The following is a 17,364-nucleotide window of genomic DNA, read 5'->3' as shown; positions in this document are numbered from 1 at the left end:
CACTTTAATATGGCCGTGTCTGCTGTGCCCGGGGCACAGCAGACGAAAGGTGCCCGAAATGTCTACGTTCACCCATGACGTCACGTCCGCTATAACCCATGATGTCACATCCGCTCATTTCCATGGCGGCCGTCTTACGGAGCCGGCTGCGCTGCGAAACGGTCCGTATTCCGTGGCCACTTAGAGCGTGAGTAATTCATATTTCCACGCTATATGCATGTAATAAAGGATTGGGGCTGTGAGCAGTTTGATGCGTTACCATTAGGTACCTTGTGCGCATATTTTGCCTCCTGGCCGCGTCAAATTGCAGCCGGCATGTGGAATGGGCCGTGGCATCTTATATGGAGCTGCTCATGTGAGTGGTATTGCCTCCGTCAGGATCGTCAGTGCGTGCACAGAACCATTCAGTAGTCTGGTTCAGGAGAGAATGCGCGAAAGAAAGAGGACGTAAGAAAACACTGGCATGACGAGCTGTTCCGTCTGATCGCGTTACATCGTGCTTCTTTTCTAAGACCATCTCGCTCGAGCGAGAGGATCGTAGAACAGCATTACTACTGCTTTTTTTACAGCTTTGCTGCTGCTCATTTAATCATCACCTGCATTATTTTAATAATACAAATGACATCGCTGCGCGGAAGAGCGTCTCTTGAAGTTTCCAAACAAGAGCCAATGCCGCCGTGCTTGCTGCATACGCGCTTGCCTTTCCTAACGCAGTTAAGACGTGGCACTAGCTCTGCTACTGCGTGATACAGGGTCACTGTGATAAGAAAATTAAAAAGAACAAACGAAATTAAGGCAGAAAATGTCAAACGTTGCCAAGCGTGATAAACGGACCTGCCTCGCTAGATGAGTTGAAGAAATCGGCGTCCTGAAGTCAGCTTCGCCGCAGTAGACTAGTGTTACGCGCTGAAGCATGTCAGAACTGAAGAGTGACCGCTTTCACCGACATAAATAATATGTGTTCCTTAATGATGTACGCGTGCACCTGCCGTCTCCTGTTACATTACGTGCGCCGAGGCGCCTAAGTGTACTGGCCGGCCTTCAGCGCTATTTCGGACGTGGCTGTGATGCTTTGAACCGTTGGTTTGTCGACCTCGTAAGCCAGTTAATGTTTACACGGCCATTTTTTTTCTGAGCTGTTGATTTCTTCCATAATAGCTACGTAATTTCGTAGTTTCCTGTTCAACTGCTTTGGTCATATGCGAGTCAAGGTGTTCTCTTTAGTCGAGCGTAGTTTTCGAAAGCGAAACGACGCTTTTGCATCAGCATATAGTGCCGTCGCCCTCCTGTATTGCGGTGAATTGTAATAAAGCACATTTGTCAGTTCAGAATGTAAAGACCCTTGCCCTTCGCTTTTGTAATAATATGACTCATTTTAATGAGAACATGTATTCACTGCTAAAAACATCCACATTGAAATGGAGATATGAACACTGATGGCAGCCTGTGTGATGTTTTATCCCTTTACTTTTTTGTGTACCTGTCACGCTGCCATTATTAAATTTTCCTGTACTTCGTTAGGTGCTGACGTACATAACATTACATCACATCTTAAGAGCCACTGTGTAATTAGTGTTTAAGGACCAGTGTGATGGCTTTACTCAAGAAAGGTTTGGGTTATGTTGTTGTGAAGGTTTTTTTTGACAGGTAGCTTTCTGAGAAGAAATCAGATGTCAGGAAATAGATCTCAATGGCACAGTAATCTTGGCTGCCTTTTTCTCAAACGTGCCCTAGACATAATTGAGTGATTTGCACTTGCAACTGGACAGCAGCCTTAGCTTGGGAGACCAGTGATATGGCATATTTTATCAAACTAGGTGACACATAGCATTACCAGTCCGAATAGAGACCTGTTTAAATGTTTGTCACCTTTAACACCTACATTTTCGACCATGAATTCAGAAAAAGCTGTAGCACATTTAGAACCTAGATTTTAAATGCTGTATAAGTTGGCTTCTTGTTCACTGCAGCTGTGCTCGGCTTCTGTCCAAACGGGAGAGCACTTCTGCACAGCTTATTAGGGAATATTCTTATTTACATACCTTCTTTTTATTTATCTCGCCTACAATCACAATCAAATGTTTATGGCACATGAATGTGCTGTGCATGAATCTAACTTACAATGCCATGTTCAACAGCACAGTGCATGTAGCTTGTGTTGGTTCATTCAAGCTAAGCATTGCTACAGCCTTTAACTGTAGGTATCATGGTATGAGAGCAGAGAAATGGATATGCAAAGACAGTTGGGCACATTGAGACAACATCTTTGTTGTGTGTGAAAAGGTGACAGATACACAATATGGGGAGAACGCATGCACTTTCATATTTTCTCGCGCACAAAAAAAGCCGGAGGAATAAGGTTTCTTCACTGTGCCATAGAAACTATATGTTTGCTCTCAAAGGTAATTCTGATTCATTGGATATGTTCCTGTGCTGTGTTTATTTTCTTGAGTGTGCTTTAGTTTTTGCACGTTAATGTTTCAAACTCGTTTTTATTTTCACAGACTGAACATCCCACGTCTTGGTTTGACTTCCTGGTACAGGATACTTGCACTTAGCATGGAGTGATGAAGCAGAGCAGTGTACTTTTATTAAATGTGCAGATTTTAGCAGTATAACAGCAGTTCATGAAAAAAACATGTGTGCTGAAAATAAAGTGTTTTTACCCACATTCCTCGTCTATTTATTTATTAATACTGTCAACCCTCATAGAGGGTCATAACAGAGAGGACAATACAATTACATAAATCAAATATGGACAATGTCAATGCACGTAAAGTTGCTTAACACTTGTCAATTCACAGTTAATAAGATGTTCACGTGAATGCTGTTCAGCACACTTCTGAGATTTATCAAAATACGTACAATGAATATCAAGTCGCACATATCACTTGGCACTTCAAAACTAAATCGAAAACTCCCATAAATATGCCTCAGCAGCATTTTCAAAGTCGGTGACATCCTTTAGGCTAACAATACTATTTGGCAATTGGTTCCACATTTCTATCGCATCCAGGAAAAATGAGCATCGATGTGTATCACTGTTGGTATGGTCCGGCTTTATGACGTAGTCGTGGTTAGTTCGCGGGTATCTTTTGCCTGGAGCATGTAGATATTTGAGCTTATCAACCTTAAGTTGATCCTGCATTATTTGATAAAGCACCTTCAGCCTATATTTTTTCCTACGTACCTCAAGAAGATCGAAGTTGCAACGCTGTAACATAAGCGTGACCGATTCCTTCCTTCGGTATGTCGAACAAATAAAACGCGCCGCCAGACTCTGTATCCTTTCCAACTTCCTCTTAAGCGTCACTTGATGGGGACTCCAAACAACGCTGAATATTCTAGTATCATCCTAATGAAGGTGGTGTATGCAATAAGTTTTACATTACGCGATGCACGTTCCAGTTTTTTTTTCTAAGAAAATATAACTTTTGATAGGCAGTCATGCAGACGTTATCTATATGTTGGTTCCATGTCAATTTTGCTCATATTCCTGTATTCTCTTCAGCAAAACCACTTATATGGGGAATTGATCATGATAAGTGCTCATGAGCATTTTAAAGAACAGCCTTGAACCCTACTCATGCACTGGTAAAATGTATAGATGCAGTGAAATTGAAACAGAAGGCAAAATAGCAAACATGATGCAGTATTTGTCAGACAATTATGTCAGCAATTTTTGCATAAAATGATTTACTTAGAGCATACTAGCACTACAAAGCACCCATCTTTCTTGTTAGGCATACATTACTACAAGGTCTTTAAAGGTGGCCACAAGAGAGATGCTGGCTTTAATGAGGAACTATAGAGGTTAAAGGCAGCCATGAAAATGTATTAAGAAATTATGCAATGCATAGCATTTACTCAGTTCAGAGAGCTTCCAAAGTTGCCATAAGGCATTGATAGCTGTGGATGAGGGAACAGTTGTAGCCCTATTTGGAGCATGAGAAATGAACATTAAGATCGAAACATAAGTAACAACCCGTAATGCAATTAAAAAAGCTTGCTATACTTTTAAAAAGACAGTGAAATGAAATCAGTCACACAATTTCCTTGTCTTTTTACTTCATTTAGGTTCAATATACTTATTTTAGTAACACAAAAAAGCAGAGTGGTGAAGCACATAAGAAAAATGCTAATCTGTTTTTATATTCTGCTTTCTCTAAATTCAAAGTTCAGTAAAGTTAACTTAGAAAGCTACGGTGAAGCCATTGCTTCAGCCTGTATGGTGCATAACAGCAGCAATCGCCAGCCTAACTGCTCGGGTTTACAGTGCCTTATTTGTATTGTATACCTTCTAAGTGCTGAGCTACTGGAAGATTGATTAAGGTGACCAACATGCTGAACCAGTAGATTACTGAGTAAAATACATGGAGAAGGGTGGAAAGATAGGACAGAGAACAGGGGATGTATTCTGTGTCCATCTAGTGGAAATGTCCATTTCATCCGCTCCTGAAGTTCTGATTGGCTGGGCTAGCATATGCATGAGAAGGAGACATGCTCCCCCAGCTAATTTGCACTTCAGCAGAACAGGATATGGACATGTCCACTAGATGAATACTTACAAAGCTATTTAATAAAGTACTTCTGTAACCAACATGCCTGCTATGCCATCCTTGCTTTCAATGTCTGTCTTAGTAAAAGTCTGAAAGAACCAGGTTTGGTGCATGAAAAGTTTTCCTGAGGGTGTGTGCCTTGAAGCCCGTAGTGGTAATCACAGGAAACGGGGGTGGATCCAGAGTAGCACCAAAGGGCAAGCCTTCATCGAAACAAATATGGAGGGAAGTGACTGCATGCTCAAACTTGTCAGCTCACAAGTTTGCCAAGACCAAGTGATATCAGAAGTTGATGAAGCCTACATGGTTAATGTATAACCGCTTAGGCCAAAATTATTTAGGTACTTTTTATGAGGACTACATATTTACTGGAAATCTCAAAATAATTATGTTAGTGCAGAATACCTTCCACTAGTTGTGACGTCCTTGAAAGAATGAAAATGTTTGAGTTGTACTTGTGTGGTGCATGAAGTTACATTAAAAAAAAAAACTCAGCAATGGAAACAAAATGCAAAGAGTAGTATTCGAAATAAATTGCCACCTCTTTAGGGCTAGATGAATTCAAATAATAATAATAAGCAAATGAAGATCGGGCATACAAGATAGATGTTCCAGCTCCCACTTGAAAGCCTTGTTCACAAAGATTGTGAACAAAGCTCCAGTTGAACCAGTTCTTATTTTTCATTTTTATGGTTGGCATCTAATTTTAAACTACTTACCGTGCCTCTTTTGACAAAACCAGACAGGCTGCCGTCAAACTCTTCACTACTTCAATGCAAATAATTGGAGGTTGGCAAATACATTTTTCTAATAGGAATAGTAGGTAACGAATAGTCAAACACTGATGCATACAGTTACAGCAGGCATATTTATCTTGGAATTCAGCACCATGCTTATAGTGTCTAGTAAAAAAAGGACAGCTATCAAGGAAGATTAGGATTATTTTTAAGCAAAAGTAATTATACCTCATATACTTGAAGCAGATGTAGTGCTTCTGAAGAATCACGTCCAAACTGCACACACTAAAACATTAAGCTGGGATATTCAAAAAGACAAGTACATGTTTTGCTTGCCAAGTGACTTTTAGTGTGCTCAATTATGTAAAGTGTGCTATTATATGATTAATGTAATTTGCTAATGTAAAGAAAGAACAAGCCAAGATCTCTTGCTTCATATATATGCGCTGAATCAAGAAGGTAATTAAGTAAGAAGAACACCAGAAATAAACACAAATATTTGTGTGCTTTCTGGCATAAAATAATTCTCATGTAAGCCACATAACATGCTTTCCAAAGCATCCCCTACCTTAACTTACAGCTGCATCACATGAAGGCACTTTCTAAGAACACACATGCTTCATGATCATTCACTGTGTTAGTGACTCCCACTGAAGTAGACTGAGAACATATCTGGGCATTGCATTCAATAACTGATGTAAAGTGAAAAGACTGCTGCTTGTAGGTATGAATGAACCAAGTGAATAAGAAATATAGGTTCTCAAACTTCTAGTAGTAAGTGTGGCAGCACTTAAGAAAAACATATTGCAACTAAACATTGCAACACATGATGAGATAACTGAAATAGCTAGGGAGAGTTTAATAGACCAATAAACAGGAAACTGCAAACTCCCAACATTTCTGAATGCTTTTCTTCACATGTACTCACCTCATAAGTATGACTTCCCTTAATGCTCGAACCTCTGCCTTAATTTCATAATTTCCCATTCTCACTGCTTCACTCATGCTGATTGACATCTAGCACGAAGGTTGGCGAAAGTAGCTGAGCATGTGCATGTGTTGTGAGGCAAGCTGCCCACATCTGGTAGCCGCATGCCAATTTCTCAGAGTAGATGAAAGGGAAGCCTTGAGGGTAAGCCATAGAGAAGACCTCGGTTCAATGATAACTGAAAACACCAACATGGAAAATTTGGACTGCCCACAGAATCAGCAGAATTGACATAGCTTGGAAAAACTGAAAAGATGCATTATAATATTTATGTTACACAGGTTCCAGTCAAGTTGAAGATTTTCACTGTCTAATAAACTTATAAGACAATACATGACCAGCAATACTGTATGGAAACTAAACAATTTTAATAAAGTCACCTAGAAGTCAGGATGGAGAAGTGACTAAATTGAGGATGCTAAAATGGATGAGGTGGAGGCAGATTGTGAAGACAGGTCTTAAAAAATTAACATTCAACACACACTTAAGTTGGCAAAGATTGGACTCAATGTTCAAGAAGAAATTGACTAAGATAATTTATTGGTATACATACATGAGAGAGCAGCAACAATACAGCAGAGACAAATGTCATTCAAGAGGAAAGGACGTCAGTCTAAAAATTAACATTTGATCAGAAGAATGGTTATGCATGGGCTTAGGCTCATGTACAATTATGTATGGTACGCATGATGTCAGAGCTGCATAGCATAAGGAACTGTGGCCTTACATGCCTCGATTATGAAATGATGTGGGCCAAGAGTGGAACAAGGATAGCATCAAGAGGGGGCCTCCTCCAAAATGAGAATGGTAGGGAAACGGGACGAGAGAGATTTTCTGCGCAACAGATACAGTCACATGAGTCATAGTCATATGAGTCATAGTCATATGAGTCATAGTCATAGAAACCATGACCCAAGGAGCTGCACAACAAGGTATATAAATTCAAATCTCTATACAGTTAAACCTCAGTATAACGAAATTCTCGATATAACGAAGTATTTAAATTTTCATAACCTCTTCTCCATAGAACACCATGCATTTAGAGCATCAATATAAAGAAGTGTGTTTGTGTGCAATTTCAATATAAAGAAATATCGCTTCTGCCGCAGAGGAGTGCCAATTGAGACAATCAATGGTAACTTCCGCGGACGCAGATAGTCAAATGACTGAATTACAAGCGGCTGCTTGCAAACGCACCTCTCAAACTGCGTGCAGCGCGACAAGAACAACAGCTTGGAGCCGCATCATGTTCCGTGTAAGTTAAGTCCAAGTGCGATCAGATCCTATCGCGCCCCGCGCACTTGTGCTTTAGGTGCGAGTGAAAGTGTGCGAGGGTGAGACAAGAAAGATGGTGGCTTCATAAGTGCGGCTTCCCCACACGAGCAATGGCAAAGTGGGGAAGGAAAGCGAGCTCGCGGTAACGCGATCAAGCGCACGCGAGGGGGCGGAGTTGAAGGGGGGGGGGGTAAGTTGGCGCGCGTCTCGGCCATGACTGCGAGTGGCTGTAAGCGCGGCTGAGCGCATACGCAGCCGCGCACCCTGCTCTAGAGGTAATCTGCTGCGTGTGGAAAGAGCGGGCATGCCAAGACTGGGTGGCATCATGTAAGCTGTTTTCCGGCACGTTTAGTATTGAAGGTAGCGCATATGCGCAATCTCGAGTTTTGATGACCCGTTGGAACGAGAAGCAGACGAAGCATTCGCTCCCAGCTGCCGGCGCTTTTCATGATAGCGTCGTCGCAGTGCGACCGGACGACGCTTTGGGGGCGGAGTGCACGCGAAAGCATGGCGTCACTTATAGTTCGTACCGCTGATGTGAAGATATCGCACGACCAGCTTTATTACTAAAGCCGGTCGTGAGATATCAACGTGGCATGAAACCGTATCATTCATCGCTGACTCCTAAATTCGTCAAAATAAAATGTTTTCTCATTCAAACTTGCTTTTTTTTATTGCCCAATAATTCGTAAAATTGCATGGCCCCTTTACGTGCAACAAAAATCGATCGGCGACTGTACTCATTTGCATAACAGATCGAATTTCAATACAAGGAAATTTCTATATAACGAAGCGAATTGCTGATTTTACCTACTTTGTTATATCAAGGTTTGTATAACGAAATTTCCTGTTCTCTACACGGGGGTGGCAATATGTGGGCTTGTTCGTTGATCATCATGGAACGGCATGTAGTGTAGCGCAGCAAAAACACGAACACAAGAAGAAATGAAACACAGACACAAGCGCCTAATTATGTCTGTGTTCTGCTTTTTCTTGTGTCCTTGTTTTCGTTGCATTACACTACATGACATTCAGTACTTTCACTGTCACATTCATGAGCACTGAAAACCTAGAATCAACTAATATCTTGTCTGATTTGCCATAATTAAAAAGAAAAATGTGGGTATAGTAGGTCTAATTGAGTTCTGGTGATTTTAGTATCACTGACATATAGCTTTTAAGAATGTTTAATCGTTTCTTCCGTTAAGGCAGAGTACATGCTCAACTTCTACAATAAGTGTGAACGTAGGCAAAAACGACATTTTTGGCTCTTGCATCAATTTTATGGCATGTTGCGTGATCTAATCAAGTGGTTTCAATTTGACGAAATTCTCGATTTAACAAAATAAAACCTCACATCTCAATAAAATTTATTAACTAGACTTACTGTACTTTATAACCAAAGTACTGTATAACTATAAGCAGCTACAGCTGCCACGAGTGGCGAGCAGAATTTAAAAGGAATTGCTTTAGTCAAAACACACCGAGCGCTGCTGGTAAAGTACGCGCCGCATGCATTGGGCAACTGCGGGAACCACGGTACCACACGCAGTTATTCAAAGCAGCACATAAAAGTGCCGCGGACTCAAATTGGTTAGTAAATGCATTCGGAACCAGTCTTTTGATTACTCAATTAATATATCAGCCACACACTCGCATAGCACGGCCACGTGGCAAACGCGGCCATGCGGACGCTTCACTATGCGTGGATCAGCTGGTTGCAATATTGGGGCACTCTATGGGTGCATGTTTAAAGCACAGCGTTTTTTGCTTATCGCGTGATCGTTGCGGGTGCTCCATGGCTGAGTGTATTGCATGGTACAGAATTGCCCCCAGTACCAAAAGTACACAGGTAGGGCGGTCCGTGCAGATGAAGCGTGAACGCGAGCTCAACATAACCACGTCGTCAATATTCTGTAGTGATTATTTATGCGAAAGCGTCAAATGGCCCATTGAGCAAAAAAGCCGGCGTCTGTCGTCTCAGCGAAACAGCACCTCAAATCCCATTGGCTGCGACCACGTCACGAGCGCGCCTCTATGAAACAGAGTGGGTGAAAAGGTACACCTGCTGTCGCTATAGTGCACCAGGTGTTGCGTGTGGAAATAGGGCGTCGCCGTGACACCACGTCATCCTTGCTCTCGCAAGCCGCCGCCCGGTCCGTACCTCCCCCCTCCATTGGGCTTAGCTGCTGCGCGTGCCTGCCGGCCTTGGTGGCCACTGCTGTTTCCTGGTCTCTGGTCGTGCAGCACGTCGGTGGCATGCAGTGTTGGCACCGCAGGCTGCTGCTGCTTGCTAGCTCGGGCCCAATGTAGCTCTAGGGAGCATCACTTGCAGCGTAAAACTCGAAGGACTGCTCAGCGGCGTTCGATTGGGCATTAATGCTTTCGCAATCACAACTCAGATAAGACATACTTAGCTATGCTCATATGTTTTTCTTTAGTTGCCAAATGGATGCATCATTGTTCACCATTCACAGTCTTCAATTTCAAATTAGTTGTAATATCACGCCGGCGGATGCTGCCGCCTTCACACTGTGTAGTAGATACGCAGTCATTGCCATGCATGCACTCATCATCCCAAAGTCGTTATGCCTCAATCGTGATGACTCTAGAATTGTCATCCCATCGTCGATCATGCCATCGTTGTCACCGCATCAGCATCATACTGTTGCCGGCATTTGACAGATGCATTACACAGATTAGCATTACCTTTTCAGCTTCTAGAACAGAATGCACGCGGTGATCTACCGCAGTAATATTATGAGAGACACTTGGGCGGAACAATTGCTGGCCTCAATCGCCAAGCCTCCCTGTAACATCATTTATTTCAATCTCCATAATAATCCTAAATTGTGTCACAAAACTTCTACAACAAATGTCAACATGGTTGCCATAAGACCTTGTCTCTCATGAAAAACACAACTATATGGTCATGTTCACTAACTTGATCTCCTCCATTGAACTTAGTTCTTGCGTTGAATGGATGCTTTTAGCATATTAAATTCTGCTACTTTGTGCCACTGCCTCCTTCTCCTGAATAAGCTAACTTAATATTGATCCACATGCAATTACTCAAATTCACTGAATGCTTTCTTCATGACTAAACACAATTTGTATGTTAACAACTCCCCATTCACAAATCTGTCTTTTGTCACTTCTGGCATGCCACAATGCTGAGTGTTTAGGCCCTTGATTTTTCTCATTTTAGATCTTGCAAAGAACTTAACGTAGAAAACTAAACTTTCTGTTGATGACTGTGTGTTTTGTCGTGAAACAAGCAAACTCTGGCAGGTTCGTTTCTGTTCAAACAGACTAAACAAATGGCCCACTGAGTAAAAAAGCCAGCGTCTGTTGTCTCAGCGAAATGGAACCTCAAATCCCATTGGTTGTGACCACATTGCGAGCGTGCCTCTACGGAGCAGATCGGGTGAAAGGGTACATCTGCCGTCGCTCTAGCGTGCCAGGTGTTGCGTGAGGGGAGAGGGCGCCGCCGCAATGCCTCGTCATCCTGGCTGCAAGCCGGCGCCCAGTCCATACCCCCCCCCCCCCCTCCCCACTGGGCTTAGCTGCTGCACATGCTCAGTGGGGCAATGTCTCCACTAATGTCTCTCCGGAGTGCCATCACTAGTTAAAAACCTAACATCAGTATCCTAGCAAAAAAAAACTGATAGAAATTTCTGCAAGTCTCTTAGGAATATGTATAGGTTGTACGGGTCCTTCTAAGAGTGATATATATTCCTACCTGACCCATAGAACTCTTTACCAGACTGGCAGGCAGCAGATAGATCTCACTGTGCTGCCTACAAGACCAAATAGCATGATGTATCAGTCTTTTAAACCCAGATAGAGATCATCATATGACATACAGGAATCTGATTGAGGCACTGATAAAGCATGTTAGAAATAGCACGCATGCCGATGCCCACACGCCTGAAGAGACGTTTTTAAAATGAACTGAATATACAACCCTGAATGCATTGCCTGCCACGTGAACAGATTAACAAACACAGTTGGGATATTAGAGTATCAAATAAAAATGAAGTGTGTAAACTGTGAAATTATCATAACTTTTTACAGCTTGTATGCAGATATATTATCCTAAAAATGTTTCAACATAAATTAAAGCACACGTTTTCAAAGCACAGCAGCGTTACTTAGCCTGTGAAACTACATTGGGGAAGTTGCATGAGAAAAGTATCAGTCCATCTTTGCAGCAGGTGTGCTCCAGTTCTTTTAATACAAAATTACATTTACAAATTTTGCGAGACGGATGTGCAACATTTAATGCATATCGAAAACAGGATTACTGTCATCATCATCATCATCATTATATTTATGTCCACTGCAGGACGAAAGCCTCTACCTTTGATCTATAATTACCCCTGTCCTGCGCCAACCAATTGCAACTAGCACCCACAAATTTCCTAATTTTGGTGCACCACCTAGACTTCTGCCATCCTCTACTGCACTTCCCTTCTCTTTACCCATTCTGCCACCCTAATAGTCCAACTGTTATCTAATCTGCGCATTACATGACCTGCCCAGCGCCATTTTTTTCTCTTAATGTCTATTAGAATATCATCTATACCCGTTTGCTCTCTTGTCCAAATTGCTCTCTTTCTGTCTCCTAAAGTTATACTTAGCATTCTTCATTCCATCACTCTTTGCACGGTCCTTAACTTGTTCTCAAGCTTCTTTGTCAGTCTCCAAATCTCTGCGCCATATGTCAGCACCCGTAAAATGCACTGATTGTATACTTTCCTTTTCAATGATAATGGTAAGCTCCCAGTCAGGAGCTCACAATGTCTGCCGTATGCGATCCAGCCCATTTTTATTCTTCTGTGAATTTCCTTCTCATGGTCAGGGTTTCCTGTGATTAGTTGACCTGGGTAGACGTACACCTTCACAGACTCTAGAGGCTGACTAGCGATCTTGAACTCTTGTTCCTCTGCCGGGTTATTTATCATTATCTTTGTCTTCTGCATATTAATCTCCCACTCTTACACTCGCCCTGTTAAGGTCCTCAATCATTTGTTGTAACTCGTCCGCAGTGTTGCTGAATAGAACAATGTCATCGGCAAACCGAATGTTGCTGAGGTGTTCGCCGTTGATCCCTACTCCTAAACCTTCCCAGTTTAATAGCTTGAATACTTCTTCCAAGCACGCAGTGAATAGCATTGCAGAGATTGTGTCTACTTGTCTGGCTCCTTTCTTCATAGGTATCTTCCTACTGTTGTAATAAAGTTTATTTACAAAAGCAAAACAAAGCACTTTCAAGACTGTGGATACTAACTGTAGCTCTAACATGTCAGGCTGAGTTTGTGAATGCCATAAATTAGACACTACCAACGTGATTTCATTAAAGCTACTTTCTGGGCTAGTTGGTGCATACTTGATTTGAAAATTATGACAATGCTAATGCATCGATCCACAAAGGAACAAGGACAAGACACAAGCAACATGACTACAAACATGACTAGGGTTTATTTTACACTCCATTATCTAAAGAATAAGCAAGCAACTTCAGCCACATTTAAACAAACACATAAGAGGAACAACACAGACTGAAGTACCAACTTCACCATGCCCATTCGTGCTCACAGATGCTGGATAGAACGCCAGGTCTAATTGGCACATGCTTTTATCATATTACAATTTCATATGAAGCTATTTTCTTTAGACTATGCACTTTTGCATTCATCCCAAAAGTGTTGTGATATGTGACAGAACACAAGTGAGCTTGAGCAAAAAGAACAAACTGGCATGGCACACTGACAGGAAGCAAGGAAACAGGACAAGCATCGCTATTGGTACAAGATCTACAGCAATATATCAGAACATGACAATACAGCAATATTATTTAAGCAAAAGTGAGTACAGATCTGAGAACTTATTCAAGTAAGAACATGGATTTACCATTTTTAAAACCACACATTCATGAACAAAAACAGCTAAACATCAGTGAACATATTGCAAAATCAGAAGACACAATTCTTCACTGGGTGCTAGTTCAACCACCGCACGTCGAAATGTGTAAAAGTAGTTTAACCTGTGTAGCCTTCAGCACGTGACAGCAAAGAAGACTATCAGAACAGGCTTCATATATAGTGTTTGGAGTGTTTGGAGTTTGGATTCAAACCGTAATACACTGTTAAAATAAAATTTCACAGTTTGCTTGTTTCATTCAGAAAAAAGATAGTGTCTTAGTCATGCCGCCACAGTTAACGGATAAACTTGCACCAGCTACATTGAGTCAAAGGAGAAAATCAAGTGAGGAAGACAGATGCACGGTGTGAAAATGATGCTGTTGTATCAAGTAGCATAACTGCTCACTTAACATTCAGCTGCTTTCCATGCCTCTGCATACACACTGAGAAGCTTTACCTCTTCACCATCTGCTAGTGAAGCACTGTTTGTTCACTGTGATCACCCACTCAAGGCAGTCACGTGGTTAAGTAGGGCCCTTCGCTACATGTAAGGACACCGTCCTGAAACTGTGCATAAGTCCCGTAAAATATTGTCCTGTTTTGGCTACTGCAACTGTTCATCAGCAGCTGCGTCACTACTGCCAACATGCAGACCATGCAATTCCCCAAGCACTTAATTAACAAGAGTACAATAATGAAGAGTGGCAAATTGGGCTAGCTGGTTCATTAGGAAAACAAGAAGCTATCGCAAGGAAAAATAAACACTCTAGAATTTTGATGGCTCTGGCTTGTTTAATATATTCAAACATCAAGAAGCTGATTATTACAGAACACCATAAAGCGTGGTGCACTGTTACCAACTGTTGTTTTTTAAAGCTATAACCTGTTATTACCAGACATTCATGTACCATGGCTGAAGACATACTGTTCATCGTTGCCATGTCTTGAGCACGGGAATTAGTCTCTTTCATAAAGGTTTCGTATTGTCCATTCAAAAATATTGTTGTCTATTTCTATAAACACATAAAGGTGCATAACTTCGCTGGGTGTTACGTAAACTAGTGGCTCCTCTCTCCTGACGCAGACTGAAAGGTGCTTTGCATGGAGAATTTCAACAGGAAATAGTTTCTTGCATTTCAGAATTATACAAGAATTCGCTCCAGTAAGAATTCTACAAATGAGAGAAAACGCACCTGAGAAGCTGACAAATGCACTGTTTTTAGTCTTTATAGTTCAAGTGTACTGGAGAGAGTGGAATGTTTGTTGGTTGACGACCATTCGGTAATATTCAGTGACACCTGTTGAGTCACAGCCACGGTTGCGGACTACAGCCTGTTTTTCACTTTCATCCAAGTTCAGGCCCAGCTTTCCAGTGCATAACGAAACTGTCTGCAGATCAGCTCCCCTCTCCTGTGCACCAAAAAAACTCACTGCTTCTGGTGAAAGATTTAAACTAGCTATAGCTGCCTGTAACTTACAAGCAAGTACATAACATTCCAATATTTGTAAAGGAACATCATTAGCTCCACTGACCAATTTCACAAGAAGTTCATTTCCGCCTTCAAATACAAATGAACAATGCGACCAATGAGGTCCTAGTTTAGCCACACTTTTAGGAAGATGCAGGATTTGGTGTACATTGTATGCCATTGTACCCAATCCATACAAAGACTGTGCTCTCACAACAAACTCCGAGAGAAGATCAGATGATCTCATTATGGTCATCTGAAGTGACGATGTCTAGTAGAAGTATATAGACACCCTCCACAAGCAAACTGGAATGTCTGACATACTTATCCGGCAAAAAGCTATGAAGGCATGGTAATGAATAATGAAGAACCCACCACTTCCATTCACTAGCTTTCCAGATTGTGAAGTCTGATAATCTTCGTGGTGTACGTGTGAACCAATTCGGTGGCTTGATTGCCAATAACCTCCTGTTTAAAGAGGCTAAACTTTGTTGTGAACCAATTTAAACATCTTTTCTCTTTTAAACATGATCACATTTTTATTCTTTTTAAGCTGTTGTATGGTGTATATTTGTTCCAACAATCTTTCCTTTCTGAATCCTGGGCTTCATATTTGATTTATATGTATTGTCTTTTGTGATAATATAAATGCATTATTTCTGACTCATTTTTTGGGCAAATGAGGAAGCTTGCTTCTCCTTGAAGCACATTATACCTATACAACACACATAGATACTGATAGACTATAGATCTGGCAAACTAATATGAATACACTATTACACTAATAAAAAGAATACACTAGTAGACTTGTACAAGCAGAATAGCACAGATACGTCCAGAATAGAACTAAAAGTAATTTTATCAGTGTATCAGTTGTATTGTTCCATAATGCAATAGAAAAAAACTGATATAATTTTTATTAGGTTGCCCTATCAGATTTTTTGCTAGTGATCTTTCAGTGTAAATGCATATCAACTTTTTGACTAATGCTAATAACTGAACCCATGGCTTTTTGTGCTGCAATTTTTCTTGGACTCCTGCTTCCCTTAAACTTATACTGTATAATATGCTTGCAAGATCAAAAAACTGGAGTATGCTTCATCAATCCGGGATATACCTACAAAAAACACAACTCTCATATTTAGTTGAAGCCATACAAAACCAACCTGTAAATTTTATTGCAGCTGCTTATTCCCATACCGTAAGCTTATCAACAATTAAAGCTTGCATTGATTGGTCAGGCTTGTCAACAAAAAAACTTACCCATTTATTTCACAAATTCTCAATTGAAACATATGTTATTACCTCCTTGTATCTCATTGAGAATGAACTACAACCTCAAGGTACAGGTGCCAACTTGCCAAACCAATCTTTACTATTCCTGTAAAAGGCAGCCTCAGAACACACACACGCACACACATATATATCAATGAGCTACAAGGAGGTAATAAAAACATGTTTCAATTGAGAATTTGTGAAATAAACAGGTAAGTTTTCTTGTTGCCTAGCAAATCAAGGCAACCTTTAATTGTTGATATGCTTGCGGTATGGGAATAAGCAGCTACAATAAAATGTACAGGTTGGTTTTGTATGGCTTCAACTAAATATGAGAGTTGTGTTTTTTGTAGGTATATCCCGGATTGATGAAGCATACTCCAGTTTTGATCTTACAAGCATATTATACAGTATAAGTTTAAGGGAAGCAGGAGTCCAAGAAAACTTGCAGCACAAAAAGCGATGTGTTCAGTTATTAGCATTACTCAAAAAGTTGATATGCATTTGCATTGGAAGATTATTAGTAATATGAATACCTATGTACAAGGTGCTTAATAAGAACAGAGTGTTTAATTTTGTAGGTAAATGTGTTAAAAAGACTAGTCATGATGTGAAAATCTCTTCATTTTACTTTTACCACCCCACCTTACCACCATTCTACCTTTACACACACACACACGTACGCACGCACGCGCACACACACACACACACACACACACACACACACACACACACACACACACACACACACACACGCATATACATACCATGGCACCCATTCCGTAACTCTAATGCTCCATACGATAGAAAATACGATAGAAAACTGGGCAAGTTGTTGAAGCTTCATGGCAGCTACTGCATGACAGATGCCGACAAAAGTAATAGAACGGGACAGGATACAGCACTATCAAATGAAGTTTTTTGAAAGAAAACAACCAATATATAACACACATCACGTGACCAACACCCGGCCCCCTAGCATATGCAGATACATACCAAAACAACCTTCACATCACCGAATGCACATGTTTTGATGGCAACACACATGTCACGGCTGATTAATCAATGTAAAAAAACAATTCCTAAGGCACAATGCAACTCAGTGGCTTTAGTTAAGATCTAACACGGCAACCT

At 41.1% G+C, this 17,364-nt stretch overlaps 1 long non-coding RNA gene across 1 annotated transcript; it reads left to right on the top strand.

Annotated features, from left to right (window-relative positions):
• Positions 1-28: 28 nt before the first annotated feature.
• Positions 29-2,671, top strand: LOC140217321 (uncharacterized). The gene is made up of 2 exons (XR_011893817.1): positions 29-187; positions 2,505-2,671. It is a non-coding gene; the product is annotated as an uncharacterized lncRNA (long non-coding RNA).
• The last annotated feature ends 14,693 nt before the right edge of the window (positions 2,672-17,364 follow it).

The sequence above is a fragment of the Dermacentor andersoni genome, chromosome 4 (assembly GCF_023375885.2).
Source record: "Dermacentor andersoni chromosome 4, qqDerAnde1_hic_scaffold, whole genome shotgun sequence".
Lineage (NCBI taxonomy): Eukaryota > Metazoa > Arthropoda > Arachnida > Ixodida > Ixodidae > Dermacentor > Dermacentor andersoni.
Note: the sequence above shows the minus strand (reverse complement) of the source record. Positions and strands in the feature narration are given on the sequence as shown.